The sequence below is a fragment of the Lactuca virosa genome, chromosome 7 (genome assembly GCF_052849685.1).
Source record: "Lactuca virosa cultivar CGN04683 chromosome 7, Lactuca_virosa_CGN04683_v6, whole genome shotgun sequence".
Taxonomy (NCBI): domain Eukaryota; kingdom Viridiplantae; phylum Streptophyta; class Magnoliopsida; order Asterales; family Asteraceae; genus Lactuca; species Lactuca virosa.
This window is the reverse complement of record NC_136432.1, coordinates 128,991,815-128,995,512: the sequence shown is the minus strand read 5'-3', so window position 1 is coordinate 128,995,512 and position 3,698 is coordinate 128,991,815. Positions and strand designations below refer to the sequence as shown.

Below are 3,698 nucleotides of genomic sequence, written 5' to 3'. Positions count from 1 at the left end.
CTAATTTCATTAGTAATTAGTTAGTAGTAGAATAAAGTCAGCTAAATCACCATTCCTTGAGTTCGACACTTGTTCTTACCATATCTATACTATTACACGATTAGGTACACACTTCCTAGTATGTTTAATAGTCTAGTGAAAGAAGCATTAATTTTAAAATTTTGAAACTTGAATAAATATATATACACATTAAATATACAACAAGTTTTTGGCGCTGTTGCCGGGGAACGGTTCAGTTTTAGTTACTTTAAATCTGCTATTTTATTAGGATTGTTTACTGTTTAGTTACTTTTACTTTTATTTAGGTTTTTATTCATTTTGACTCACCACGTCGTGGTAATTTTCACCACGTTGTGGCATCGTAACAGTAGAACTTCGTTTTTCGTTTTTGTTCTTTTTACGCGTTTCCTTTGTTTATTTGTAGTTCGTTTATGACCGGTGGATCAAAGTCATCTTTGATTCCACCACTTGAAGACTCGGAATCCGCTTTTCGCAAAAACAAAGGCAAAACCGTAGGAGATTCAACTACGCCAAAGAAGTCACCTTTTAAGAATCTTAAATTGGTTTTTGGTAAGAAGAAGGGAAAAGTGGGAGAATCCAGCAAAACACTGAAGGACAAAGACACAAAGAGCAATCCAACGAAGGAAGACACCTAGTACGAAACAGAAAAGGAAGGAAGCGAAACCAAATCTGAAACAGAAAACGAGCTAAAAAAAGCATCTGACAACACCATGGCGAACATTTCCGACCTCTCGATGGAGGCGTACAAAAAGAGAGTTCGAGACAACACCGGACCGGGCCTTGTGCAACCCACCATACCCGCCGCTGCCACATTTGAACTTAAGGGGCACATCCTTACTGCACTAAAGGAGATTCCTTTCACCGGAAAGGATCACGAAGATGCTTACAAGCATCCAGATGAAGTCAACGACATAGCCGACTACTTTAACATTACAAATGTTCCAAGAGAAACGGTGTTGTTGAGGATGCTCCCTGTCACTTTCAAGGGAGCTGCGAAGGATTGGCTAAAGGCATTTCCACCAGGCGTGATAACGACGTAGGCAAGGATGTGTGAATCGTTTTGGGAACAATTTTGCCTAACATCCAAGGTGGCCAAGCTCAAAAAGGTCATTGTCAATTTTGAACAACAAATGGGGGAGTCGTTGTATGAAGCATGGGAGCGCTATAAGGGTCTACTTAGGAATTGCCCCCAAAACGACCTCAATGTGCAACAAGAAGTGTCGATCTTTTATGATGGGGTAAACGTCACCACTAGACAAATACTTGACTCTCAAGGCCCCTTAACTAAGAAAAATCCGACAGAAATTAAGGAGCTCATTGAAGAATTCTCTAAGCACTCTAGAGAGTACCATAATCTGAGGAATGATGTAACGAGGGGATCTGCTAATGCTGCCTCAGAAGATATGTCGCCAGTATTGGCAATGTTGCAAAACATGGATAGGAGAATGACTAATATGGATCAAACAATCCATGCTAGTCGGGTTGGGTGTCAAAACTGTAACGGGCCACATTTGACTAGAGATTGTGACCTTGATGAGAATGGAAACCGAAATGTTCAAGCTTTCTACTTGAGCGGTGATCATTTTGATGAAGACTGGAGAAAGCCCAAGAACAAGTGGTTACCCTATGATGAGTATAAAAAGGCCAAAGAAAGAAAAGTATGAACAAAAAGGGAGAGGCTTTTACCAAAGAGAGGAACCATCGGTTGAAAAGAAATCTGATTTTGAGACAATGCTTACCCGATTTGTAGCCGCATCTGAGAAAGGGCACGAGGGAACTAAAGCAACAATTAAAGAACAACAAATAATGATGAAAGAGAAAAGGGTAATGATGAAGGTGTTGGATTAGGTGTCTAATCCCATAACTATAATTGGTATGTACTTGACCCGATAGTAGCATGGTCCTTTTGGGTTGCCTTCACCAGAGCAATTTGATAGGATGGACTTTTGAGAAATAGGTTGTTTGTGATTTATTAATATATTATATGAATAATATATTAATTGAGAAATCATATTATTTAATTAGTATTGATCAAGAATTAATTTGGAATTAACTTAGTGATCAAAAGAGACTGATTAAATTTATGGGGACTGATTAAGTAAATCAGTAATACTTATAGATTGGACTAATGATCCATGTTGATTAGGGATGGGCTAAAATTATATGATAGTCCTTGAAGGTTAACCCAAAGGGCCTAAGAAATATGAAGGGTCATGGTGAATTAGGGTTTGCATGGAAGAAACCCTAGGATTTCCACACTATAAAAGTAACCCCTTAACCCCCCAAAATCGGCTAGTACATTCTAAAGGTGAACCATAATTGATTTGGTGCTTCCTAGCCTCTTCCTCATAAGACTCCTCTTGCATTTGGTGTTTGTAACATATTAGAGGCATCATATTTGAGGTGCTAAAGCTTTTAAAGGCCAAGAACTACAAGCTACACTAAGAGATATTCATCTAACTAGTTTTTTTATGTTGTATATCTCCAATTGCATGCTAGCTAGGGTGTATGCTTTGGAAAAATGAAATTGCATGTATAATTAGAGAAAACTTAGATCCAAAGCATATAGGGCTGTATGTGCACCATAGGAGTGTTATAGTGCTCAAAACCCAACAGTGGTATCAGAGCCTAGGGTGTTTTCTATTATATTGATGCAATTGTGTTATTTTCAAAGATGAAAAAATTGCAATTCTGGACTCTGACTGTTGGACTCGACGAGTCCTACGAATGGACTCGACGAGTTGGATGATTTAATGATGAACCCGACGACTCCATAGCCAGACTTGACGAGTTGGATCGTTAGATGCCAGTTTTTTTGAATTTTTGGCCAGAACTGGATTAGGATTGATGGATTTTGAGCAAAAGAACATTCCAATGTGCACATGCAAAACCCTAGAGCTTTGGATCTAGGTTTCTCTATTGTACATGCAAGTTATCCAAATCTTGTAAACCCTAGATCTAGAATATCAAAATCGAAATAACATATAAAACAGATTTAGATGATTAACTTTTGATTGTTGCAAGAATCTTCAAGCTTTGAGAGCCTAGTATCACAAATGTAATACCTCTAATGGCTTACAAACACCAAGGAAAGAAGATGATCTAGAAGAGAGGGAATGGAGGCACAATTTCGGCTCTTAGAACTCTATGGTTTCTTGGGTAGCCGAAATATGAAGCCATGGGGTCCTTTATATAGGTGTGCTACTAGGGTTTCAGTCAAAACCCTAATTGGATAGCTTAGGCCTTAAGCAGTCCAATGGAACCCTCCAGAACAAGGCCTTGGACGATTTCTAAGTGGGCTTCCACCTTAAAATCATCTGCCCTATAATCCAACAGATCCACAGCTCAAAATCCAATTATCTTATAATTGCAATTCCAGTCCCCTTAGTTCAATTAATTTCTTTTGATCACATAATTAATTTCTTAATTAATTATTGACCAGTATTAATTAACTAATATGATTTTTCTTTTAATATATTAATAAACCATAATAACCCCACTCTCCATAAATCATCCAGTCAAGTTGCTTTGGTGAAGGCAACCCAAAAGGACCATGCTACAACCGGGTCAAGTACATACCAAATATAGTTATGGACTTAGACACTAATCCAACAGTCTCCCACTTGGATAAGTCTAATAACTAGAAATGTAAGTACGACTTCAGGGTCCGATTAGCA

The 3,698-nt window shown here is 38.2% G+C and overlaps 1 non-coding gene across 1 annotated transcript; it reads right to left on the bottom strand.

The window, feature by feature from the left end:
• Positions 1-1,115: 1,115 nt before the first annotated feature.
• On the bottom strand, positions 1,116-1,222 carry LOC145128006 (small nucleolar RNA R71). The gene has a single exon (XR_013716609.1). It is a non-coding gene; the product is annotated as a small nucleolar RNA R71 (small nucleolar RNA).
• Positions 1,223-3,698: the final 2,476 nt, after the last annotated feature.